This window comes from Ornithodoros turicata, chromosome 10 (genome assembly GCF_037126465.1).
Source record: "Ornithodoros turicata isolate Travis chromosome 10, ASM3712646v1, whole genome shotgun sequence".
NCBI lineage: Eukaryota > Metazoa > Arthropoda > Arachnida > Ixodida > Argasidae > Ornithodoros > Ornithodoros turicata.
This window is the reverse complement of record NC_088210.1, coordinates 22,727,695-22,755,283: the sequence shown is the minus strand read 5'-3', so window position 1 is coordinate 22,755,283 and position 27,589 is coordinate 22,727,695. Positions and strand designations below refer to the sequence as shown.

At 45.1% G+C, this 27,589-nt stretch overlaps 1 protein-coding gene and 1 long non-coding RNA gene across 3 annotated transcripts in view; one reads left to right on the top strand and one right to left on the bottom strand.

Annotated features, from left to right (window-relative positions):
- The window catches only part of LOC135371073 (zinc finger protein castor homolog 1-like), a 278,514-nt gene that overhangs the window by 140,888 nt on the left and 110,037 nt on the right, over nucleotides 1-27,589 (bottom strand). Inside the window, exons 4-5 of one of the 2 annotated variants that reach the window (XM_064605057.1) lie at nucleotides 10,428-10,509; nucleotides 2,284-2,429 (exon numbers count right to left, since the gene is read on the bottom strand). The gene's annotated coding sequence lies outside the window, so the exon portion shown is untranslated. The remainder of the gene's footprint in view (nucleotides 1-2,283; nucleotides 2,430-10,427; nucleotides 10,510-27,589) is intronic. The other variant, XM_064605059.1, reaches the window with a different exon arrangement.
- The window catches only part of LOC135371075 (uncharacterized), a 198,797-nt gene that overhangs the window by 128,032 nt on the left and 43,176 nt on the right, over nucleotides 1-27,589 (top strand). The gene's annotated exons all lie outside the window — the stretch shown is intronic.

Genomic DNA, 27,589 nt, shown 5'->3' with positions numbered 1-27,589 from the left:
ATACCGGGACTGGAGAAGTTAAATGACATCGTTTTGTTTCTAAGGGACGGCGGCCGTGTGGCACACAAGTCCGAGATTTTCCATATGTGTCGGAGGATGTCACAGGCCCATGGATATGGTTCGTGTTCGGCCAGGTTTTGTTATACAAGGTGTTCAAAATTAAGCTTTCACGAGCGCTACGCGTTGACAAACACAGACACGCGTTGACAAACACAGCGATGACAGGAAACCGGATGATAACTTTACGCTACTTGTGTAAGAAACAGGTGCTGCTAATTATGTAACACCTGTTTCTTACTCAAGGAACAGAAAAAATAGCACCAGTTTTCTTTTGTTCGCCTATTTATAAAGTGCTAGTGAAAGCTTAATTTTGAACACCCTGTATATCGTGAACATTTCGTAAACGAGTGAAATAAATATTCTATTCAGGTGCAACTTACACTCAAGATGGACACATGCGTGACGACACGAATAAGCGCGAATGAAATAATTGAGTATACGTTCGCAGCTATACTTGATGAGGGTGTCCTGTGTTGCTATGGGGCGGACCCAGGACTGTATTGTTGGTTGTTGCCACGAACACGCGCACATACATGTAGGAATGATGATTGCACTCACAGGGGATCTGTTTCCCCAACTCGTCCCCATTGGCTTTTGAAGCGATGAGTCTTCAAAATGACGCGTAATGGACATGTCGCTGTATAGGTCTCGCATATATAGCCATAGGCAGTAATAAAAAATAAAAAAAGACTGTTAGGAGCCTCTATCTATCTATTAATTATATGACTTTCGCCCATCATTTATTTTTGTTGTAGTTGTTGTTGCTGTTGACTTAGCTTTTGATTTATTATCGTATATTTGCAACTTGACATAACCTTTCGCGATTTGGTTACAGAGCAAGCGTGTGTACCTCAAATCACGCATCAATTTCTTCCGTAATGTTATAGGCTTCCGATTTCTAGAAAACAACATTTGCTCTTTTTTTCTTTCACCCTTTTCTTTTGTCTGGTGGAACTTTTTTTCTTCTATTTTCTTCGAGTAAACTTATATACACACGTCATATCAGTAAAGGAGAGAGAAGACGGAACCAGCGGCATGACCGGGCTGGTTAAGGCGTCCTACTCGTTGGTGGTAGCCAAGGTCGTGCCGAAGACTGGGAAGGTGGTGGGTTCGAATCCTACCACCGGCTGTGTGCTGTCTCAGGATTTCCCTGAGTTTTCCGAAGACTTTCCAGACGAATGTCAGCACAGTTCCCCCTGAAGTCGGTCCAGGACTCGTACTAACGCCCTTTCCCCCACTTCTCCCTGCTGTCCTCTCTCCATCTGTCCACGTCTGCACGCCGCTCATAGCCGCAGTTGCTTCGCGGCGCTAACACGAAATAAAAAAAAGGGAAAGAAGACGGAGAAGTGCATTTGACGTTAATGAATAGCCAAGAAGCGGCTGTAGCCATATGGGATCCTTTTGCTAACTCGCGATAATGCAGTGGGAGTAAAAGTAACCAAAACGGCAATCTATACCGAGCCCTGCCCTGCTGGCATGCATGCCCTCCTCGTCAATGCACTCAGTCAACGAGACAGCACTCAAAACAAAGAAGCGTAATGACAACAAGGAGGGATCTCATAAAATGACCATGTCCACTCCACCCTTATACTTCGATAACCGCCTCAGCAGGACATATTCACGGGAGGCCGGTTAATAAATTAATACTCAATATATAAGCGCTCGCCTTGCGCTTTTTGGGACGAGGGTTATTATTTTCGGCACTTTTAGCCCCTGCTGGGCATCGTCCCATCAACCGATCTGTTAAGTGTGGATCACGTTTTATATATATATATATATATATATATATTAACTTATCAACTTATCAATGTTTTTCCCTGGTTGCGCCACCTACAGATTTAATGACGAACGGCTACTGCAAAGCTTACGTCGTTTTAGATTCATACGCCGCTCACAGCAACAGCTGATTCGCGGTGCTCACTCGTAATAAATAGGAAGGGTGGCATAGCGTTAAAACGTGTTGAAGCGATAGTTTTATCGAGCCAGCGAGTTCGAGAGTTTGGCATGGCGACACTGGCGCACGCTTTCTTCCCTGGTGGCGGGCGGAGCAAATGTTTTGCAGTGTATCCTACAAGGGTTAGATGACGATGTTGGCGATTTCACACGTCATTGCGTGAATTCTATCTTGTGTTCGACCTACCTTAGTGAATCTGTACAACGTCTGATGAAATAACTGCGCAGGAAACTGCAAAACAGTTGAGATAAACGCTAGAAATAACTTACCCTTGTGTGTGCCTTTTATCTGTGTTTGTGGCTGCGGCGGTGTGAACTTGTCATGTACCGACTTCCAAAACTTCGGACTCTCAGTAACTTATCCTTGCCACCACAGGTGGCACTGATGGCAGTGAACCAGAGCGCCCCCTAGGCAGCTGAGCCAGCAAGAAGGAAGTAATTTTAGTCCTTTTGGATTGTCACGAACATTATACCCTACACTCTTAAAAATGAACTTCACCGCATAGCACGCTCCTAGCCAACCACTATCTCCAATGATATCGTTATCTGCCCTGATTTGTTGAGAACGGGAGGCGTACGCTTTTTTGTGACACTTATGCTGTTCATAATTGTCACAGAAAAGGCATACGCCTCCGGTTTTCAACAAATCAGGGCAGATAACGGTATCATTCGAAATGATGGTTGGCTAGGAGCGTGCTATGCGGTGAAGTTCATTTTTAAGAGTGTAGGGTAATAGCTCCTTTAGGGACAAAATGCCTGGAAATTTCTGCGTAGTTCGGGGAACCACTTATAGTGTTAGGGAGTAAAGTTAGGGGGCCATGGGATTAAGTGGGGTTTAATGAAGCTCTAATTACACCCCAAAACATTCATTTTCCCCCCTTTGGATGTATGACCATATGACGGCTGTACAAAGCTTCCGCATTTAAACGCGTTTAGGAGTAGTGATTATTGATTGATTCATTGATTGAAAAAAGAAAAAAAGAGTAGTGATGCGATAGGTGCAGTGATGGTCTTGAAGTGATAAACGGTTGCCTGACCGCTGTTGATGGAGAGGCACCCAGCAGCGGGAGGTCGAACCTACACCCTCCGGTCGGAAATGTTATACTCTCACGCCATGATATAGCTGCGGGCATTCTTTCCATCAACTGCCGTTTTTTTGATCGATTTGATCTTATTTCATTCGAGCGTTACGAAATCGAATATTTTATCCAAACAACTGGGCGTCGTTTGGTTGAAGTTTTTTTTTCTGCTCTCCTGTGTTTCATTAACCTCAATGTGATACAATAACGCTAAGTATTTACATATTATAAGTTATAACCCAATTTATATAATTATACATTTATTCATACAGTCTAAGAAGGAAAAAAAGGGGAGGGGGGAAATCTTAGTACTTTTGGAGGCAAGATGTATTTCCACAAGGACTAATGTGTTTACGTGAAGTTTATATGAATAAGTTTATGTGAAGTTAATATAATAATAAAGTTTATAATAAGTTTAGGTGCAGCTTAGGGGAGTATTTGTGGTGCTGGCAGGGAGTAAGTTTCAGTGTCAGAAAACTGAACTGGGGAGTGATAGCTTGTCCCCCACTTTACTCTATTTCATCTTAGAGTGTAGGTGTCTCAAAATTTGAGAAATTAGGAAATCGAGGTACTCCGAGTCTCTTCGGACAAGGTTCCTCAGTTAACGTGGCTTTCAATGTACATATCATAATTGTAGAGATTAGTGTACGTATCGTCACCGTTTAATTAATCACGGTGTTGGCGAAATACAAGAAATATATAAGTTCCTAAATAAAGTCCGTCCTGGTTTTTTAAAATCAATGGCGACCCGAATGATGCGAGAAACAAAAAATTGAACGCAAAGAAAAAAGGACAAGGACACAGCCGGAGCAAATTCAGACAGCAGTAACCATTAGCGAGTACAATAGAAAACTTCAACAGCCAGTCAACTGCGACGGCGTGAAAAGAAAAAAAAAAAAAGAGAGAACGCACAAAAAACAGGAAAGTAAAAAGGAAACAAAAACCGGATTACGCAGTTTGTTTAGCTGAAAGACATTAGAAAGACGCTACGCCCAGAACTTTCTTTGTGGAAAGATACTTCAAATTTTTCTTTTTGAGCTACAAAAGCATTATTATATATATATATAATTTTTTTTTCAAGATTTATTCGGTATTAGGATGTCAACCACGGCGACCACGCTCACTTTGTAATTTTTCTGCGCGATAGAGAATCATCCATGCGAAACGACGCTTCCATGTATATACGTTGGCAGGAAAGTGAAAAAAAAAAAAAACGAAAAGAAAACAAAAAGCAGCAGAAGAAGATGAAAAAGAAACGAGCGACGTCGAGCTAACCGCGAAATGAAGGTCGAGGCAAAGCAATGAAGAATACACCTGTTTCCGAGAGCAGCCAGCCGTGAAAGTGCGAGAGAACAGTATTCAGAAGGTATAAGGTTCCCTGTCGGCTGCCTGTGGATTCTTACAAATTGCAGCCTACTCAGGTAACGGGAAAAATATGGTACAGTATATAGTGCACGTTATACTCCGTTTGAAAGCGATCCAAATGCAATATGTCTGATTGGTGGCAACCAAGGTCGTCCTGAAGACTGGGAGGTGGTGGGTTCGAATCGCACCTCCGGCTGTGCTGTCTGCGGTTTTCCTTGGGGTTTCCGGTAGACTTTCCGGACGTATGTCGGCACAGTTCCCCTTGAAGTCGGCCCAGGACGCATACTAACTCCTCTGTACCCCACTCCTCCCTGCTGTCCCTAGCTCCTAGATAAAAAAAAGGCTCCTAGATAAGTAGCCACGAGCAGTGTAGAAAAAGGGGTGTACAACGTTTCTCTTCAAATGAGGCCTGGGAGATTGGGAGGTGACATAGGACCAACTATACGCTGCCTGGGTGTTTTCCTTGGGATCTTCCTCGGACGTTGTTAGGCGACTGTCGGCACAGTTCCCCGTGAAGTCGGCCCCAGACGCGTGACCCCTCTCCTCAGATCAGGATGTCGCCATATCAGACAACTAAACCGTTCGGCAACATTTTATTGAATCCAAACCTGATTTTCTTTTTCAAAAGCGCCTCAGGTGCTCGTCAGGTAAACTGCTTTGCAATAAAGAGAGAAAGAGAGAGAGAGAGAGAGGAGACGAAGGAAAAAATAAAAATAAAGACAGACAAGCAGTTGTGTCTGTAAGGTTGAAAGCGGCATCTAACCCTCTGACTTCTTTCCCTCGTCCCCCTCACCCATCCAGACATTACGCGGAGGAAAGTTCACATTGACGACACACAGTCAGTCAGAACAGGAAAAAACAAAACAGAGGAACTCTAAAAGGCGAGCGCTTGCCGTGACAAAGTTCACCCTCCCATCACGCAATCAAGAAATCCAATAAGAGATCAACTTCTGTGGCAGCCGCGACTCGCATGCAGCCTTTCTTCTTCCAGCCTCGCTTATTTCTTCCATTTCATTACCGGACCGGAAAAAAAGAAGAAAAGGAAAAAGAAAGAAAGAAAAAAATATCCCTCAGCTCAGAGCAACGACCAGATTGGAAACCAACCTTAAAATCTCTCCTCTAAGAAAACAGATCAATCTTTTTCTTGCGCCTCCGCTGGGCGGCCTTGCCTTTGCCTTTCCAATTCTGTTTGCCTCAAACAAAAACGAGCTCATTCTCTCATCCGAATTGTATTTTTTCTTCTTCTTCCTTTTTTTTAAGCAGACACAGATTGAAAAGTACCACTTGAGAATGTGGCAAAAGCAACTTCACAGAAACCACCACGGCGAACAAGAGAGAGAGAGAAAAAAAAGCGTAATTCCTCGCTATTCATTCGCGCTGTTCCTCATATTTGCGTTTCTTCGTGTTTTTGACGTCCTTCATCTTTTTTTTTTTCGCTTTGACGAGTGTTCGGTCAACTACGGTGTTCTTTGCTGCCATCATGTTTCTCTCACGTTATCGTCTCAGCGGGGCGTATATTTAAACTGCGCCTTTCATGTTTTCTTTATCTTATTGCGTTCAGAGAAATTGTAGCTTCCCTAAAGCGGACGTCTCTGGCTTCCGACACTTTTGTTCCTTCAAGATGCCTTGTGTATACTTTGATTAAGAAAAAATACAAACAAGATTTTTAAAAAAATGAAACGAAGCAGCTCTGAAGAGCGGGAACAGTGGTTGCTCTGCCTATAAGAAGGCGACTGTTTACTTTTCGCGTTCTTTTTTTTTTTTCCTCGACTCTGTCCGTGGACTGTCGGCAGAACAACTTGACCTCGCGAGTATGAAGAATTTTGCCGGAGCAGTGTCGGATCGCACTGAAGCATATACGATGGGAATCGAAGAAAAAGAAAAAGACTAATAAATCCGCCAGGTTTTCGAACTCGAAGCATTGTCGGTGCACGGAGAGAGAGAGAGAGAGAACTTAAAGAATGCAGAGCGCAGATGGCAACCGTGACTATCTGATAGAGTTGCTCCTCCAATCACTCGTCAGGAAACGAGAAACGGCAACTAAAGAAGTTACAGTCGCCAATGGGTTGACTCTTGACCGAAGGCCAGGGGACTGTACGCCCTCTGTACTCGATCACGTCACAGGACTTGGGAAAAGGAACAGGGGTCATCCCTCTTGTTGCTGCGGAAGACTGCGGAAACGGTAGTTAATGTGGGAACAGCAGGGAAGGCCACAAAAGGCGGTATTTATGGAGGAAAGTCAAAGAGAGAAAAGAGTGAAAAGAAGCAAGATTGTAACTGAGACTGTTTTATATGCACGTGCATTGAAATTCTTATTGGAGGAAGGGGGGGGGGGGGTCAGTGTGCGTCCTGTGTCGACTTCAAGGGGGAAAGCACGGAAACCTCAGACAGCAAAGTCGTTGGTAACATTTGAACCCCCACCACATCCCAGTCCTTAGCACGACCTTGGCTATACCACCAACAAGCCCAGCTAACCACGCCATGCCACCCTATGGTCGCGTGTGGTGGTCACGTGGTATGGTCACGTGACGGCCCCGACGGCACGGCATTCGGAAGCGTTTGGAACAATTAGTACAATACCAAAAGTACTATACCTGCTGGTATATTTCGGAGATGGATTCTGATAACAAAATGTAGTTGCATGTTCAGTACGGCACCGCTAAACGGAACTGGTATGCTTTTGAACGCGCGAATGCGCACTCATTCAAACTGAAATGCTTTGTTGAACAAATATAGTTCCAGAATCTTCTCGACCACTTCACACGTGAACTTTTCGTCGTCTCTCAAAGATGTGCTTAGTGTTCAGCGGTGCCGACATTGTATCGTCCTGTACACTTCTGATTTGGACGCGATGTTCTTCTTCTCTTCCTTGAACCTTCTCTCACCTTTTATTTCTTCTTCTTCTTTTTTTGTTTTACAACAACACGTTGCGCAACGAGAGTTAACGCACGGCGTTTTATTCACCCAGTTCAACACGATTTATGATTCCATAGGTTAATTTCGCCAAGGGTACGCATTTTCAATGCACCCTTCACTGCACGGCCGCACCTCACATAGACACACCTTTGGAACGAGGAAGCTCACTGCTGCAACAGCGTTAATGGATCTCCCTTTCGAACCTCCCCCCCCCCTCTCCTTTTCGCCCACTCGTGCAGGGCACACTCGTCGGAGCTTCCTCGGGGCGACCACGTGAGGACTCAGGGTGCGTTATGACCTTACATCGTGTGAGGTCGAGGCTGCCACCACAGAATTTGGCGGAATCACCGAACACAGCCGGGCAACCCTGGGGCGGGTCACGCCGACGAAAAGAGTCACGGGAGGTCGGCAGCTGATCCGTCAAGGCATCTCTCCACGATGGCTATCTTCGCCCGCTGCCCCGGATGCCGGGTCCACCCCGTTCACCAACTACCAGCACTTAACCAGGGCTGCCTATTATCGCCGCTTAAAATGTAAAACGTGCGCAAAGGTTCCTCTCCCAAAGGGGGGGGGGGAAAGGGGGGGCAGAAAACTTCCGTCATGTATAGTCCTCGTAAATGCACGCGAGCAACGGTCACGGATAGGCATTGTTTTGCGGCCACCACCCGCGGGAAGAAGGAGGTCTTCCTTCCAAAGAAGGGTCCGTCCAGAGAGTGAAATATGGCCCGCGAAGCGTTAACGGGAAGCCATCTATGACGTGTCAATAAATTGCTTCAGCATTGCGTTCACACCGACCATGAATGCTGGTGCTCTTTCTAATGGTGGGAGCCATGGAAAGAGACGTGTCAATCATGCCCTGTGATTCTGCGACGTGGTGGTAAAGGGATCGGTAGACTGGAGCTAGTTCATGGTCTAAAGACGCCCCTAAGAGGTCCGTCCCGGAAAGAGCACTGAGTGAAATACGTACTAAAACACTCACAAAAGTATTTAGGGAAATATCTTGAGTTTATGGAGTACAAGCACAGGGACACGGACTATATAAAAGGTAACACGGAAAAATACGAAGGAGCAGGCGAGATAGACTCAAAAAAGTATTTATATTTTGAGTACGCTGACATCGCAGGTGTGGATGGAACACAAACCCAGGACCTAATTCTTCTTATTTATTTCAATATTATTATTATTATTATTGTTGTTGTTGTTGTTTAGGACACTTTGGTTTATTATATATAGGCAAAAATAGAAATGGAGAATTACGAATTTCTTCAAATTGGAATTTTATCTGATCGCTGTGTCTGGGAGCACTTTTTCTGCAGCTGCAGCTGTGCAGATAAAACAGATAAAAGGGGTGCGGGAAATGCAGTGCTGGAAACCTTTGAGATGGCTTAGTTATTAGGGATTTTTAGTATATATAGTAAGCAACTTTACGACAACGGACGCTGTCAAATCAAAGATCAGAAATATGACATCAGCCATATACTTGAAACGTATAAGGCGACTGGATAAGGCGATTGGCCTGTCGTGTCTTCGGAAGCGTTATCGCGAACACCATCAGATCTACTATCGCTAAATTAGGGAATGTTAGTGGTTCGCAAGCACCGAAAACGACATGATAAAGAACAAGCGGTCAAATCAACGATCTGCAACGTGACGTCAGCCACTCCAAGGCAATTGGCTTCAATTGAATAATGAATGAATATTTCAATGGATTAATAACGGGGCGTTGTGAGGCTGCTGTTGTGTTTGTTCTTCTATGTTTAATTGTCTCATCTACTACTGGCTACTACAATTGGCTGATCGTGTTTCAGAATAGTTATCGTGAACATCTCCCGATCTGCCGAACACGTTGCACTCTCATAACCGTACTTCATCGCATAGCACGTTGTGCGCCAACCATGCACCAGCTGCCACGAATGATATAGGGTTATCGCTTCTGATTTGAAGAAAGAGAGATGGGCGTACGCCTTTTTGTAGCAATTATCGCATATCCAAATTGCTACAAAAACGCTTACGCCCCCCTCGCTCTTCGAATCAGAAGCGGTAACTCTATCATTCGTGGTAATGGTTGGCGGACAACGTGCTATGCGGTGAATTTCTGTTTTTAGAGTGTGCAGTTGAGACGCAATCTCATAACGTGAGCTCATTCAATAGCACAAACAAAAATGACTATAACTTTGTAATTTTCGTCGCAATCACATTCCTAGTTTTTTTTTTTAGAAAATCGAAACTGAAAAGTGCGGGCAACACTGTGGCGAATAAGTAGGCGCCAACTTCACATTAGCCGTCAAGTGCGGCGGAAAAACTGATGCGTGTTCGCATAACACTGGTTCTGACGCAGCGACGTCTACGGCGCGCCGTGTGGAACGGAAACCAATCACAACAACAAAAAATCGCTGGATACATAAGCGTCAGTGTTCCCCGCTAGAATGCGGGATTTCACACACCAGGTGTCGCCCCCAACCGATTTTATTGGGCGTTTGGCAACAGAGTAAAAAGCGAACGACATATCACGAAAGTGCTACATCGTGAGTCGTGAGGCATTTATAAACGAGAGCTCTCTTAAACGACACCAAGCATGTGAGCTGCTTGCACGTTGTTTTAAAGCGGTCAGAACTGCGCCAACGCCTCATCGCGAAAGCCAAATAGAGGAAAAATGACACTTTTGCTTCTTTTCCTTCAGTCAATTTGAAGAGTACGGGCGTCTGTCTGCCTGCTGCAGGTGCAGCTTTTCTTACAACTCCCATAAGAGATGATTAGGAAACAGCGACAGTCAGCATCGCTTCCCACGAAGGAAAAGGCCTGCAATTATCCCGCATACGCGAGCGACCTTGTTCCATTCGAGTCGTTTTGTGTATCCTCCACCACTATAGGTCGCAATTTTACGGCTGATAAATAACGCGAAGGGCATCGACGGCTATTATTGAAAAAAAGAAAAAGAAAAGAAAAACATTGTTCTATTTTCCTTCCGCTCGGAGTGTGCGTTCATGTCGCCTTGACGGCTGTGACGCAAAAGCGGAGAAAAATTGAATAATATATATACATATATATTTTTACCTTTGAAGTTTTCCTGGACGCCTCGCAGCCGGGTTCGACTTCTAGGCGACGCCTGCTGGATGGCTTCGTTCTTTCCGTCATGCTGTTGGGGATAAAATAGAGAAAAACTTGTTGCTGTTGTGTTCATTTGAACTGAAGTTCGTTTCCTAGCACAGTTGCCTTTCATGTGCTCAGTTTGCAAGGCATCCTATTCGCCAAAGGGGTACTAAATTGCAGTTCACTTGATATTACGTTACGCGCTATGTTAATTTCGTACTTGTTATCATAATTCAAAACTTTGATCCGTTACGAAGCTACAATCAAAATTATACCGGACTATCTGTTGCTTCGGCGCTAAGCAGTGAACGATGCTTCCTTCGTGCATCGCTGTTTTTCGCCTATGCTGCGCGTGCACGGGCGTGCCACGCCATGCACCAGTCCCGGTGAAAAACATTGCGCGTTGCGAAGCGGGCTGGCGGCGCTGTCCGAAGGACTTGAAGACAAATGTTGTCAGTGAAACATTCGCGAGAACTCTTGTGAGCTACAGTTCAGTGAATCGGTATTGAAAAATGCAGCAGTGCGCATCATGCCGCGCATATACGGAACACTACGATCGTACCCGTTCCAAATCCACACGCCTACACTCTTAAAAATGAACTTCACCGCATAGCACGCTCCTAGCCAACCACCATCTCAAATGATATTGTTATCTGCCCTGATTTGTTGAAAACGAGAGGCGTACGCCTTTTTGTGACACTTATGCTGTTCATAATTGTCACAAAAAAGGCGTACGCCTCCCGTTTTCAACAAATCGGGGCAGATAACGATATCATTCGAGATTATGGTTGGCTAGGAGCGTGATATACGGTGAAGTTCATTTCTAAGAGTGTACAATAGGTATGCGCGCGCTTCTCGTGCTGTTGGTCTCAACTGCCCCTGGGGGGGGGGGGGGGGGATTTATTGGCAGAAAAAATGAAAATAAAAAATGGAAGGGGAAACATCCTGCATTGTTAAAATAGAACTTCACCACATAGCAAGCTCCTAGCCAACCACCATACCCAATGATATTATTCTGTGTCATGATTCGTTCAAAAACAGGGGGAGGAGCCTATCTGGGACAAGCATAATGTAAGCGTGCTATGTGGTGAAGTTCTGTTTTAACAGTGTGGGGATACAATTCGTTGCCGCCAAAGACTGCTCTGTTTTCATTACGTTTTTCTTCTCAACGGTAGTGTTTTGTGAACTATAATCTTGTTTGAATTGCACTAACTGAAACACGGACTTTCATTTGAGAGCAAGTTCTTTTTGCATTTTAGTGCCCCTTTAATGTACTGCCGTATTTAGAGATAGTGACCTGCTCCGAGGCACTGTATGCTGCCAATGCGCTCTTCCACACATACGGGACCATTGCGGTACAGAGAGTTTAACATGCCATTGCAGATGGTCCCCACTTCGCTTTACAAATATGGAACGGCAGTTTACGGGGTGGTGGGTTACCCAAAGTAGAGTGGGCACCAAGGGGATTGTAGCGAAGCGCAAATAATAAAATCAGTGTTTCGAAGTTGATGGTGTCCATTCCATGAGCTCGAGGAGGTGGTAAGGACAGGAACACAAAACACAAGTAGACAGGGCTAGACCTTTTGTCTTCCTATCCCTATACCGCCTCCTCAAAGCCAAGGAAAGGATAGCATCAACATCATTATACCAGCTTGCTTGTGTTTTACTGCTTTGTTCACAGTATTTCGAAGCATTACTATTAACAGGGTTATTCGCTTTCGGGGTAACCCGATTTTTCGCGATATTTGCACCACGAACCAATTTTCTGAAATTCAACCATAACCCGAGTTCTTCACGGATTCCGTGAACCTGGAAAAGGCAAAAAAAAAAAAAAAAGCCTTAATGTCCTCCTATCCGTTACCTCCTAGGTAGTACCAAAGTCCGGCTTTTTGGACACGTGTCGGAATTCCATGGTTCGTCCGTGCAATCATCTTGGCAGCTTGATTCACACGATCTTAGTTTCACCCGGAAACTCCCAATCCACAAAACACGTGACAGAACACTCCCAATTCTTCCCTGAACTTAAAAAAAATCACCCGATTTTTACCCCCGAATTTAAAAAAAAAATAATGAAACCCGAAAACGAACAAAAGACCCTAACTATTCGTCAGAGGACTTAATATTCGGTATATATTCGTATAGACGTTTGCATTTGGTTTGCATTGCAAAATGCAGTGGACGGGGGTGAAGTTTCAGCTTCAGTGTTGCCTCTTACTGCATGCTGCATATTAATGACGGCTTAGCCTCGCGTTAATTCATTTCACGTCTTGAACATAACTAAACACAGATACGAGTTTGCGGCACACTTTGGGCGCAAAGCGCACTCCTACACTCTAAGAAAAAAAGAAAATGAGTAATGTTACTCCTTTTGCGGACTAAATATTATCACACACAGAAAAAGTCCCTTTCGGGAGTAAATGAATGTCATAGAGTGGAGACTGCATTTCACGCTCTGTTATAACAGTTCCATGTACATAATTGGTGTGCATGCATGAAAATACTTTGAATCAAAGCGTCACCCGTGATATATCGAGTGATATAAAATCTTGCGACATACATAGAGCACAATCTCCGAAAAAAGAAGCGCTAAATGTTTCTTACCCTTACCACATATTTACGTATAGACTGTTGCATTCGGACGACCATTTGCAAAGTTCAGTAACAATTTGCAGTCCTGTGGAGTAAATGTCGAGGTTAAGGGACTAAAATGAGGAGTAATTGCAATAAAGGGGGACTAGAAGCTGCAATTACTCCCCGCTTTACTCCTTTTTTTTCTCTTAGAGTGTAGAGGATAGTGCGGCCGAGTCCCGACGCTGACTTTTTCGACAACTACCTGTTTCGTCGTTCTTTGACAGCTGTTGCTGACAACTTTGACAACTGTGACGACGGATTGTGCTTTTTAGCCATGAACATTCGTTAGCCCTTCAACATAACTATCATTTCGGTAACCTTACTTTGAGAAGCCCTTCTCCCCCCAATTGTCTTACATTATTCAGCTCATGTTCTAGCCGCATTGAAACGCAACATTACGATTGCAACCCCCATCTCATCACCATCATTTATTATTCTGTTGTTGTTATTGTACGATCGCAATTACTGCAATGACTCGACAACGCCAGATAGAATACATTCCGATGCTACGAAAGTCTCAAGGAGACTCGTACAGTGTCCCTATAATGGTGTCCTAAGGTGCTTTGCAAGAAAAACACGTTTGCGAGTAAGAAACCCAAAGGCGCGCTGTCGCGTCACATGCGCATATTTTATCCTCTGGTCCCACCGCTTTGCCGTGTGCTATGTCCCCAGATGTATAGAACCTGTATCACTGATGCTGATGACCTGAGCTAATTACCCGTACTGGACCGATGCACACCTTCCACCGTGAAATGTGTTCGGGTTTGCTTCTTATGGGATTCGAGGGCGGTGTACCCGCTGGTATAAGTTGCGGCATGTTGACTTCGCAAGGAAGCGCACACATTTTAAAGCGATAGCTTGCCGTTGTTGGCCGCACTCAAGTGGGCATCGTCACGACTATAGCAAAAAAAAAAGGTAAGTGGGAGAGGGTAGTTGAGGACTTCAAAGTGAATGAACTTGAACACATGGCACGCTTCTAGCCAACCATCATCTCGAACGATGTAGTTGTCTGCCCTGATTTGTTGAAAACGGGAGGCGTACGCCTTTTTTGTGACACTTATGCTGTTCATAATTGTCACAAGAAAGGCGTACGCATCCCGTCTTCAACAAATCGGAGCAGATAACGGTACAAAGATGTACACTCTTAAAAATGAACTTCACCTCATAGCACGCTCCTAGCGAACCATTATCTCGAATGATATCGTTATCTGCCCTGATTTGTTGAAAACGGGGGGCGTACGCCATTTCTGTGACACTTATGCTGTTCATAATTGTCACAGAAAAGGCGTACGCCCCGTGTTTTCAACAAATCAGGGCAGATAAGGATATCATTCGAGATAATGGTTGGCTAGGAGCGTGCTATGCGGTGAAGTTCATTTTTAAGAGTGTATACAGCGCGGACGGGATTCGAACCCGGGAACCTCAAAGTGTCGGCGAGGGCAAAGGCTGTCCTAGTCTCTTGTGTGTGTATATGTGTTTGTTTAATCGTGTGTGGGGGGGGGGACTTTTTGATTTTCTAAACACATGCACCAAAACAAAATGCCAGTTTCAACTGCGGATATGAGCAATTATGAGCAAAACTACCGTATGCTTGCGGAGGGTCAATGTTCCCGCGCACACAGATGTCCGCGACTTGTCGGCCATGTCGTTGCAATGCCCGTTTCGCCGTGAAGTTCGCGATCTTTGCGCTACCATGTCGGCAACCTTGCTTTTTTTTTCGGAGGAACCCCTTAGGTTTCGAACACCAGAAGAAAATAACCCGGGTTAGCTGATTCGGTTCCCATTACCCAATGTACGTCACGCGCAACCTTACTGTTCGGTCCACAGTGCGCTAGAAAAAGAAAAAGAGTCGATGAATACTACACGCTTCGGTGAAAATAGAGAAGGTGTGAGATGTCCGCAAAACCCCGTGCTCCTTTTTCTTTTTTTTCCTGTACGCAAAGCGAAGCGGAGAAGAAATTGAGAAGTACGTCCGCAATTGCGCACACTGTTGTGACGACGGATTGTGCAGTTGAACTTGCTTGAAAGACGACCACACGTTTCAGGCGATCTCCGGTGCCGAGTTTTTCAGTTCTCACGACGATCTCAAGTCACTCGTTTTCCCATAGCCGGCTTGTCGGGGCTGGCTGCTGCGGTGGCTTTATGACGATTGCGTATCATACGTAAAGAGAGTCTGTGTTCGCAGTGCGGATACGGACTGTGAGCTGTAGCTCATAAGTGCTGCTATCTGCCTTGAGCAGAAGTATTCAGGGAATAGCATGAAGAATATCAATTATGAAATGAAGGACGTGTACGTGGTTAGCCAGTATATAGACTGGCAAGCCATTTGTTTGTCCAACATTACCCTCGCCCCCTCGTCAGTACACGGGTCGCGTTAAACCCATGGCCGCAAAGTGGAGATCAAGAAAATTCCGCAAAGTGGCATATTTAGTGCGGCTTGTTCTTCAGCTACATTTAGTAAGAGAAGCGTTCCATGTAGGCCGGAAGTTATTAATATTATTATTATTGCAACACACTTAACAGATACTGTTATGGCTTTCCCAAAGATGGGCACCCGTTTTTCAGTATACACCTTCGTGACTTAGAAGCCTTGGCGTACGGTTATCGCGGAACCTCTTGCATCATTTGTGCAAGATATATATACTGCTCATGTGTAACTCTCCAGTCGCAACAGGGTGTGACATCCAGTTTCAGTATATCCCTGACCACTGTGGCATAGTCTGGAGACTCTGCCGCATTTGAAGCCATTGAATGCAGTCACGTCCACATTTGAAGCCATTGAATGCAGTCACGTCCAACTAAGTTCCATATAAGACGCGGAAAGCGATGCAAAAAGGAATGATCGCTCAATTCAAGCAGCAAATATGCAGACTCCTAAGAGCTGCAAGGTCTCCGCTGTTGTATACAAGGCTAACCGTGATTTGAGTTTCCGATTACCACCCGTCACTCCATCTGCAGACTGCATCTCTTCGTCGTAAGCTGCGGCTCAGAGATGCCCCGGGTCTTACACTTCTGCTCGACTCTGATGTAAACCCGGAAAGTCTGCTTCTACGAGTGACACTTGCTAGTGGGACGTCGTAGAAGACACCGAGCGTATATGCTCCCTTCGTGTGCTCCAAGTGCGCGGACGGTCGCAGTGCCCTGGAAGCGCCTTTTGTTTGTCTGGACGCCCGACCTTTCATATCGTAAACCTCTTGCCAGCAACACCAAGAGGCTGTTTTGCAAGCACGCACTGGTGCGTGTCGAATGGAAACCCCAACCGCTATGGTGTTTTCCATTGGTGATTCCCATGGGTTTGAACTTTCACCCTCTCCTCCTTACCACCTCGCGCGGCTCAGTGGTTAGCGTGCTGGCCATGTCACGTCGAGACTGGGAGGTACGCGGGTTTGAAATCCGGTGCCGGCTGTGCTGTCTGGAGTTTTTCTTGTGTTTTCGACCCAGACGCTTTCAGACATATGTCGGCACAGTTGCCTTAGAAGTCGGCCCAGGACGCAAATTCCCCGAGGGCGTTGGTCGTGACGTTGCCCACCTCTGTGAGGCCGACAACGGCCAGCCCTTTCGGCGCCAGCTGCTTTTTTTTTCTTCTGGTTTTCTTGTTATTCCAGTGTGATACTGTCAACTACATCCCGTCCGACCTTGTCACCTACTCACGTCCGCACTTCTTTCTATTTTATTTTTATTTCTATTTATTTTTTGTTCCTACCACCGGCACTACCATCATCATTTTCGAGCTTCTTTTATCAAGTTCTCTTAAAGCGTTGCAACATTAAAAGGAAAACTTGAACTTCGTAAAAATGCCTCCTGAACTGAAGTGCGCGAAAAGCATTTGTGCAGTCAACACGAGATTAGGCAACCCTGTTACACATCTGAAGTTCGTTATTTGCGCGGAGGCGATCGCGACTCGTTTCGCAGCCTCCTTTCGCGGAGACGTCATCTAACAGGCACTTTCTTACTGGTACGTTACTCAAAAGCAGTTCGCTACACGTTTCAAAGGCGTATATAGCGTGACATGGGTGCAGCAAGGCGTGTTTTAACGAACATAGCTATCGAATTATATATTCTATGGCGGCGGCGCGCCAAACCACACACTGTCCCCGTTTCCTAATATTCTGCTTCTTGTTTCCTTCCCCGATTACATGGTCGGTGCCGCCCACACAGCGAAGGCATTTCTTCACTCGTGTTTTTCGCTAATGTATAATTATTCGGTCAGTATATATGACATGTAATTCACCAATCATGCAATCGAGTTCCGGAAAAGAAACGGTCATTAGTCCGAGCCGGCCACATTAATTAATAATACCCGCATCAAAAAAGACGATGGTTACAGGGGACGGCTGCGTATTGGACGTGCGCGCAGCTAATGCGAGAAAAAAAAAAGAAAAGAAAAACTTAAAAACTGGTAAATGTGGTAAGGAGGATATTTTCATGAGACATTTAGAAACAATGTAAAAAAACAGAACTTCTCCGCAATAACACACTCTGAAAGAAACTAATTCAAAATTACGTTCTGATTTCTTGATTTCTTTCTGATTACTCCTCTTCCCTGATTCCTTGAAAATACGAAGCGTGTGTCTATTCTCTATCAGTTTGGATGTAGGACAATTGTTACAGAAAGACACATATGATTCCGAGTTTCAACAAATCAGGAAAAAGAAACCATATACCACTGCCCTGAATGATTCTGAGCGTGCCGTGCTGTGAAGCTGTTTTTACAGTGCGGATGAAGGTGACGATAAACGTTAGCGAAGGCTTGCTACTAAAGTCTTGCTGGTAATACGTTCTGAAGTCATTTTCTCGACGTGTCTTTACATTTAATTCGCTCACGGGTAACGTTGTTCTGTTTCTGCGCTTCAATGTCAACGGATAAAGGAATAGCACAATTTTTTTTTTTTTTTTTGCGTATTCGTTTCACCACGTCCCTTCTGACTGACACGAGGTCACGAACCCTGTGCAACCAAAAGACGTCAGTGCAACGGCGATGCAGAGAGAGAGAGGGAGGACCGATAAAGGCGCCAACAGGCACAAACGATTCCGTTGACACCCAAGCGAAAGTGCACATGGCAAGGGTCACGCAGAAAGGGTACGGATCACATCTGTTGCAGAGCACAAAAACGAAAGAGTGCACTGACCTCTAAGATTTTTCTAATCGTTTCCGCTTTCAAAATTCAAAAAGCTACAAAAAAATTTAAAAAATGAAAAAGGAGAGAGAGAGAGAAAAAAAAAAAAAAAAGAAGGGCGAGGCCGCTTGAGAGTCGCGGTAAACGGGCAATGTTCGGATATTGTCACCAAGCGTCCTCGTATGGGCGCAGAACGTTATGAAAGAGGGGGACGCAGAAAAAAAAAAACAAAAAAAAACCCCGGATAGTGTATCGGGTGTTATCAAAAACGGGGGAAGAAGGGTTCCTGCCACCCCCCACCCCCCATCTCCTCTCAGCTCTCGGAGACACCTCCTCGAATTTTTATATCGTAAAAAAATATGGCGGGGAGAGTGCAGGGTGACAGAAAAAATATTCCGGACTGCGTCACACTTGGAAGACTTATAAGGGTATAAAAACAAAAACCCCAGAGGGCGACGCAAAATGAATGGACGGGAGAGGGGGACACAGTTGGGGGAGGGTAAAATGATACGGCACCCTTTCATATCCGCGCTTGCTGTCCCCCCTTTCCTCTTTTTTTTCTTTGTCGGCACTCCCTATTTTTTTTAGGGAGGGGATGTACACACCTATATCCACGCTATGTTTGCTTCTTTTTCCTGGCGGTATTTCCTTGACAGAACGTTTGGTTATGCAATGAGAAAGAGAGAGAGAAAAAAAAAGGAGAAACAGAGAGTATATGTAGCAGCATAACAGAAAGAGAGAGAGAGAGAGGCTGACCAAGATAACAAAGAATCAAAAGGGCTGTAAAAAATCATGAGACACCGCCCAGACTTTTGTTCGCGCATTTTTTTTACTTTCGAGTGCTATATTCTCACTCAGCGTGATTGGTTGGCGCGCCGTTCCAAAATGGTAACATTATTTTTTTTTGTTTTTTTCTTTGACGCTTTCTGATAATGCGAACTGCAAGGAGAAGTGTTCCTTACAGAGTTTTGTACGTTGAAATCTTTCACGATTACAACGGCTCTGAGATGAGAAGTGATTGGTGGCAAGTATCGTAAAAGGGAAAGGGACAAAATAAACACGTCACATTTAACGTTATATGCTGCAGCACCACATCGCCCAAAAAAACGAACAAAAAAGCTCTTCTCGAGATCTCCTTTCACGTGATGTTCGTTGATGACCGTTGGCGTACCAAGTATAGCTTTCCATTGTATGCCAAGACGAATGTGAAGGCGAAGAAAGGAAAGAAAGCTTAAATGACTTCATAAAAGGCTTTAAGACCCCACTATATGGACCATCTCGAAATATACGATGGAGAAACGCTAGAGAGACACACAGGACTTCGGACGCCTTTCATTGCGTTTATTTATCACGTTTCAAGAAGTAAATCAACGTGCTCTGCGTCTTCTTCTACTTCTGCCGTTGTGCCATCCACTTTGCATCAACCGACTGTGGCTTCCATTTCCCTGGGTTCGTTCAATGCCTTGAAAGCCGCCCTCAACTTTTCCAGTTAGTTTTTCGATGGGAAACTGCATATGCGGTCAGTAGTATCGAAACAAGTGTCGACCCTCGATATCATAATGCTGCTTTTCTAAAGTTATGACCGGATGGTTAAGACTTCGAGTATAGGTCGTCTTGTTTCCAATAATTTCAATTTCAATTTTATTATTGGTTATGCCATACACAGTATACAGTGGGGGCACCGTTAGCATATAGCTAGAGGTGGGGCCTCTCAGAAACAATCTGAATATCATACGTGGCGACAACATCAGAACAAGTCATGAAATATAAGAATGCGCATTATATGGAAGGTCATAAACTGTCACGGTAAGGGAGAAAGCACAAGAGGGCAAAAGAAAGAGAAACAAACAAACAAAATAAATAAATAAATAAATGAATATAAGAAACAAAAACAACTGAGACTCAGCAAAAATGTGGCGCTTATGAAGGTGAACAGTGTAAGCGCAGAAGCCCATGGGACATATAGGTGAGAAAGCTAATGTGTATGAAAATGAGGAACTAATTTAATTGGAAGTTAAATTCTTTGTTTCTATTTGGTAGTATACAAAATACAAAAAAAAAAGCCGTCAAATCACGAATGGAGTAGTCAGAATAAAATTCAATTCAAAATAAAATTGATTCTGCGCGAAAGCTCGTCTTTTTAAACTTAGATTCTCCTAACCGTTTGCATTTCACTCTGACTACAATCTGTTTGTTAGTAAGACTAGGAAAAATGTTTCCAGGAGCAGTACTGCAGTTGGTGCTAATGCTGGTTGCAATGATCTGCACATTATTTTTTACTCCTTTCGGGTTGTAAATGTGTTGTCCTATATGGCACACTTTTTTTGATGGCGTAAATTTGACGTACAGAACGGGGCGTCTTGGAAAGCGCCCTTCTTAGTGCTGCATGTAGTTTACAAAGAGCGCATATTTTGCAGAAAGCACCATTGAATCGAGGGAAGGGAGGGAGTTCTATGTAGAGTACTGTTTCAGATGAATATTTTGCAAACAACTTTTTCCGCACGGTTATTACACCTTCCAAGAGAGCTTGTGGGATAAAAGGGATGTTTATTTACAAAAATACCCCTTTTGCGCTGAAAGATGTAAAAAAATAAAATGAAATAAATAAAACTGTATATGCCGTTATCCGGTCTGTGTCGGCAGTTTTACCCTGCTTGCATTTTACATTCCCTATGAATAGCAAACAGGAAACGTTCGATGGATCGAGGAAGGGAACGCACTGTGTGTGTTCCCCACGGACAGCAAGGAGCTGCTGCGGTTCAGATTCTCCCGGAACACATGACTGCTGTGGAAGACAGCTCAAGTCAAAATTAGATATGAGGGCTGAGCACAAAAATAAAAAAAACTAAAAAAATCATTCGTCGTGGTGGGCGAGCCAGGGCTGTAACGTGTCACCTCGTGTCTCCCGACGAACTCATCACCTGACAGCCGGAATTTTCTCAATGAAATTTCGTCCGGGCGACCATTTCTTCGTGGCTTCTTCAGCTTGCCTCGTCACGCACGTCCTTTCTCCTCCGTCCGCTTCGCGAACAGTGACGGGATGGAAATGTGCTACTTGACTTCACTTTCTCAGATGGTGACATACGACACCGAAAAACGCCTCTGAGCATCTTCTAATTTCGCTCATATATGTCTCAACGGTATCACTTTAACGACACACAATCGCTCGCAGGGGTCAAAACTAATAACAGTGGGGGGGATATGAAGATTTATTAAAGAAAAAAATGCAGGACGGTTACGATTGTGTAATGCGGAATTTCAGCGGCAGCTGTTGTGTGTGGCTGTTGACACTTTTATTGCTGATATATGCACAACCAGTGGTTTATATAGAATCCCAAGGACGAAGGGGTGTTGGAAAAAATTGGGGGGGGGGGTCATTATTGTAATTACGTCATTACAGCTTAATTTATCATTAACGACATGTGTCTAAAGCTGAAATCGCAAGGACACTCCCTGTAGGCGGGTACACTGGTGATGAAGTTAGGGGGGTGTCCCTGAACATTTGGGGGGCGTTAGGGGGTGTAAGGGGTTCTGGATAAATCATTGTGCACAACTACTTTCGAGTGACGAGTACGCCTTGTCATCTGTGAAGTGAGTGGGGATGTGTAGAGTTGGGACTAGCTGGACAAAAATATTACTAAAATCGGGACAAAAGCGAGACGGGGAACGCTGAAAAATCGGGACACTTTCAAGGACAACGTATACCCATCTCCGAGTATGTCCAAACTGTTTTTATTAGCTTTGGATTATTTTAAGTTGTTTTACGTCACCGAAACCGAAACCAAGGGTTTTGAGATACAACCACAGCGATTTCCAGAGACCTTCCCTTTAACAGCTCCCGCTGTAAAAACAGTAAAACGAAAACAGTAGAAGAAATAATAGTGTATAACTGGTGCTGATACCGGAATATGATTATTGTGAGGTAGAAGTCAAGGATGAGCCTTTCATTGACCCGACACGACCTGAGTAAAGCGAACAGACTTTACGATACAACAACAACAATAAATGATGGACAAGTGATGATGACGTGGGATGCTTCCCCGTGGTAGCCAAAAGACCTTTCCTCACTTCAAAGACGTTAATATGAGAGGATGAATTAACGGTGAGCACGAAGCGAAGACAGGTCGGTAGGAGTCCTGTTTAGAGCTCTTTGAGGAGGCCAGTAGCTTGCACGAAAGCAAAGAGGGAGCGAAGGGCCCGGCACTGATGCGCAGGGGAGTTCCATGGGCCAAGTACTTTGGACAAGCTGAATGCTCTGTGGTCAAGGAGCTCAAGTTGACATCGACTTTAGGATATTGATAACGGACGGTACGAATTTTTCTCCCGCAATCATCGAAGAGCGTAATTCTTTGGCGGTCGCTTGTGTCAAATAGGCCATTGTTTGAACGTGACGCGCGCTGTTGGTTAATTTCTTGTAGCCGCTCTTTACGCATAACCTTTCTTTTTTTTTTTGTTAACACCTCCCTCCCCGTTACCGTCATCCTTCTGTGTGCTGTTGATTATGATTAGGTTATCCCATCCTTCCCCTTATAGCGTTCATTCCTTGCATGCCCGTCTTAAACCTCCTCCTAGACCCTGTGGTGCTGTGGTTTCGTACTCCGAGACAAGTACCCATAGTGTACATACCTTTCAAACAAGAACTGGGCCCTTGGGGAATAGCCCGATAGAGGCGACAGGAAGAAACACGGGCAGCGTGATTTCTGTCTGTGCTTCCGTCCGTATTTCTTCTTGTTGCCTCTGTAGGGGTATACATGCTTTCGAGGAGGCATCGCTTTGCAATCCTCAGTTCTCAAAACGAGTATTTTCTCACCCCGTTCTGGGCATGAAAAACTGTGGGATACGCATTTACTTCACAAGTTCAATCATAGCTGATATCCAGGAGACTGGCAGTTCCCATGAAGACCGCACCATAGAGACAGCACCCCTCGCTGCTGTTCAAATCGATTCAGTGTGTTTCAGTTTGTTCAAGCGTACACTTGAATGTGCTGCTCACCCCGGTCAGTGCTGGTATATCCTGGATTGCTTTGAGAAAAGCACTAGGGGTTCAAGGGCTAGGGCTAGTTTCCTTGGAAGTCCATATGGGAGAGGGGCCTGAGTCGAAACCGAAACAAAAGAAGACAAGTTATTCCTCTACGTAATTCCCGTGTTGTTGTTTTATTTGTATACTTCCTTCTTTACATCGTTGATTTTCGACGTGCCCTGCTGTTGCCCAAGTTTCCCTCTCGCCGCGTCAGGTTCGCATACTACACAATGTACATATTACAGCAGAGTAGACTGCCAACGAACTCTAAAGGGTAATGAAGACCAGGTCTGTGCCAGCCTCAGCCAAAAAGGATGGCGGCGTTACAGAACTTCATTAGCGGAAACGCATTTTTGGGGCCCGCATAATTCAGCCCCGCACTCGCCGCTGGCGCCCTCTCAACTTCGTGCCATACCAACTCCTATCTTGTTCTTCCCCGCAAGAGGGCGTTGCAAGGCGCTGATACCATTTAACGGATCCCGCAACTTCTTTTCAGCCTCGGACAACATCGGTGGCAACAAATGAAACAAAACAGGTAGAAAATCTGACCGCAACGAGAAAACGAGTGTGGCCACCCCCAATTTAATTACTGGGACGTGCTGGCGGAGCAGAAAGAAAATTTACCTTTTAATTGCCCACCTGCGTTGCTGGCTATTTGCATTTGCATTTTATTTACTTCTTCTTTCATTTTTTCATCTTGTCTCGGCAGCACAACATAAGGGAGGAACGCTACATTTCTGATAATGTCGCCGGTTTGTTGAAGGGAGAGACTGGACAACGCTACTACCTAGACAAAGAAAGCTTGATCGCTTAAACGGTGGTGGTGGTGGTGATGGTGATAGGGCTTGCCGTTGTCGGCCTCACGTATGTGGGCAACGTCACGACTCACGCCCTGGGGGAATGTGCGTCCTGGGCCGACTTCTAAGGGAACTGTGCCGACGTATGTCTGAAAGCGTCCGAGGAAAACCCAGGAAAAACCCCAGACAGTACAGCCGGCACCGGGATTCGAACCCGGGTACCTCGCTTAAACAACGTGACGTTGTGTCTTGAGTTTATATCTCCAGTATTGATAATTTTGAGCAATATTTATGAAGCTGAAAAAAAAGAAAAAAGAACGAACTGAAAGAAAGCGGTTTCACTCCCCGCCCCCCGAAATATTCCGTTTCCCCCCCAAGCATGGCATGTCTAGAGTCACTAAATAAGCTACGCTTCCTTGGAAGTCCATTCTTCGAGTTTCTTGCGTAGCTTATTTAGTGACTCTAAGCATGTCTAATCGGGACATTGGTACGGCAACATTAGATAGCAGGTTACTGTGCCACAGTAGATAGGTCTCAACGACAACAGATTCCTGCTTTTAAATGCTCAATGACCGCGCAATCAAATCTGACTTCATTTTGTGATCGTACCCGTTCACGTTTACAGAAAGACGGTGCTTTTATCTCATCGTGAAACCTCACCCGTAAATGCCGTTTAATGGCCCAATAAAACTATGCACAAACATCCTAAGCGAGAAAGTGCGCGGACGGGGTTCGTAAAACTTCACCCTCTCTGTTTTTCTGACGCCAACGTTGATATGGCACAAATCAGTCACGTCTGCGAGGCTGTATTCATCTGATATCAGAAAGCAATGGAAGCTATCGAGAAGGAATCCTCTGCATTTCCTGCTGTCGGTAAACAAATGTAAATGTGGTAAACAAGGACAAATCGTACGGCATCCGTTCTTAGGCGAATACGATTAGACGAATATATACGATTTAGGCTTGGAATGGGAGGTGGGGGGGGGGGGGGGGGCAAGGTCGTTCCTGTAATTCCGATACGTCACAAACACGTCATGTCATTTATTCGGTTCTTAAATTTTTCTCTCTTGCTCTCTCTCGATGTGTGCTTGCCGAGCATTCTGCATGCGTGTCCGGGGCGGCATGCTGCTCGGAATGGGATCATGCGGCCCGCTCTCCACAGAATATTCCGTCTTCCGCCGCTCGTCGGATAGGAGCTGCCCCGATTTCGGCAACCTCCTTCATATTTTCCACCAAATCTTCCTGCATTTATAATAATAATTAGGAGTATTATTTACACGTAAGGTGAGTCAGCCTATTTGTGTGACGACACGCTGCACGTGTGCACGTGAGGTGCTGCTTGCCTTGCGTTTCTTCCAACGTCGTTCGGATACTCTTCCGCGATATCGCCTTGGAGTGAGCTTTCCTCCTCACTCTCTTCCGCCAACATATCGACCGATACAAATGGGGGGGGGGGGACAAACTAAGAAAAAACGGCACTCGTTGAAAACGATAGACGTACTGCGTGCGACACTGTTGTCTGAAATCAGCACCCCGTGGTTTATCCCATCTCAAATCTCGACGTGTTGCAAGATCATTTATTTCGAGTAAGAAACACGTGCAGCATGTGGCCCCACCTTTAAGTTCAATATGTAAGCAACATTTCTCATGACGATCAAGGAAATATGGTCTGCGGAACTACTGACATGTGATTTTAGACAACCGTGTCGCGAGCAGTACATCTTTTTGTGACACTTAATGCAGTCCGGTTACGTAAATTGCCACAAAAAAGCGTACGCGCCTTCCACAAATGCGCGTTATGTGGTGAAACCAACCTCCACCAGCGCGTTATGCGATGAAACTCTGTTTTAAGAACGTAGATACAGAACAGTCCGTGGCGTAGAGGACTTGCATTAGAGATTAAAAACGAAGCAGAAAGATGAAGTGTTTGGAAGTCAAACGCGACAAGTCCATTCACCGACAGTGCGTTCTGTAACCCGCCCCTTATGATGAAAGGCGGCATTCCTACAGATCCATCTGGCTTTGTCAGTGGGAATTAAGTGGCCGGAACGAGAGCAAGAAGTCCAAACCCACGCGCCGAGGGTTTTCTTCTGGGGGAGAGCGTATGTATTGAGGGATGTCAATGGGAGTGAGTGGATAGCGGAAATCGCCCGCGGAGGAACGGGCACATATGGTGTACGTCAATGAAACGACGGTACATTTATGTTGACAACCTCATCATAGCCAGGTACAACTTGGGAGAGACAAAGGACAATGCCTCAGTTAAGGCCATGCACGCGTCAGAATCCGTGGCCGCAAAATATGCGTGTACACGACTCGGTTAAACAATGGGAGTTGGCGCGTTGATGTTTGTGTACCATACGCAAGAATGAGAGTACGATGAAGAGAGGTCGTTATTGTGTCGTCTATATTCATGTCATATACATCAATTGGTACGCGCAGAGTGTGTTTCGTGCTTGGAATATGAAGCAGTTCTACATCGAGGATCACGTTAGACTTTTTAATTTTATTTTTTATTATTATTGTTATTATTTTTTTTGCAAAGTGTTAACTCAAAACTCTTGCTGGCGTCCGGGTGTGGGTTCTAATGTTCGTAGTCTGCTCATCAAATGCACTAAAGTGCAGTAATCAAGTGGTTTTCTTCGTAAAAAAACACATTTACAGTATTTGAAATCATACAACTCAGTAAAAAGAGGTGCTGATGCCAGGAATCGAACCTGGGTCTTTGTGATCCCAAGCAGCACAACATCTTGGCCAATAATGGACCGATATTGCCAATAGCGGTCTCTCTTCCCTGAGTTGTTTGAATTTGTTAATTTCTGGGCGTTTGAGGCCTACGTGTTTCTGTCGTCCCTAATTCTGGTCTGCCTCGGCCAGTTCTCGTTATTTATTTGAACACCAGGGCGTCCTAAAGATGATCCTCGCGACAAATGAGATGCAAAAAGCGATACGAGCTTCCGAAGGCGACGCCCGCGCACGAATTTACTACATATAGTATCACAACAGCGCTCCTCTATAGGTTACGCAGGAACAATCACGAAGAGCCACTATCCATCAAACACGAGTCAAAAAGCAAAAGTCAAATCTCGCGCTCGCAGCTATACCAAAATATGAACTCCTCTCCATATACCGAAGCGGTTCTGCGGACGACAAAAATTCCGATTTGCAGATCCCCCGCTGCGAAAGCGTTCTTGCTCTGAGCGAGATTCTCGAATTCGCTCGAAATGCACCAAAATAAAGACAACAAAAAAAGAAGAAGAAAAAAAGGAAACAAGGAGAATCCATTTCCAGGTGACGCCCAGTCCAAGAGTTCCTCGGACGATATTCGTCCGTTTCAAAAACGCGTCCGTTCAATTCTGACAGACAGATCTTGAAGGAAGACGCAGCCGCGTCAAAGGCGCGCGGCCCGACGAGGCTAATCTGTGTATAGCAGGCGGACGTCGTCCTCTTGCGAGGTAAAAGGAACGAACGTCAAGATAAATGAGAATGACAAAGCCTTCGCAGTGGTGCACTTTCCGAGTGGCAGCGAATTAAAACGTCACGGCTACCGTTCGGACGTTT